Genomic DNA, 323 nt, shown 5'->3' on the forward strand with positions numbered 1-323 from the left:
AGCTGGGGCTAGAGGCACATGTTTCTATTTTCTTGGCCTCAGATTGCCTTTTTCTTAAAAGTAAGTCAGAAGAGGTATCAACTATTAGTTCTCAAGTGTTTTAAGAGACAGTGTCTCACTCTATTGCCCGAGCTAGAGTACAGTGATATCAAGTGGTGTCATCACGGCTCACTGCTGCAACCTCAAACTCCTGGGCTCAATTAATCCTTCTGCCTTAGACTCTTGAGTAGCTGGGGCTAGAGGCACATGTTTCTATTTTCTTGGCCTCAGATTGCCTTTTTCTTAAAAGTAAGTCAGAAGAGGTATCAACTATTAGTTCTCAA

Source organism: Propithecus coquereli, unplaced genomic scaffold, assembly GCF_000956105.1.
Source record: "Propithecus coquereli isolate 6110/MARCELLA unplaced genomic scaffold, Pcoq_1.0 Scaffold187, whole genome shotgun sequence".
Lineage (NCBI taxonomy): Eukaryota > Metazoa > Chordata > Mammalia > Primates > Indriidae > Propithecus > Propithecus coquereli.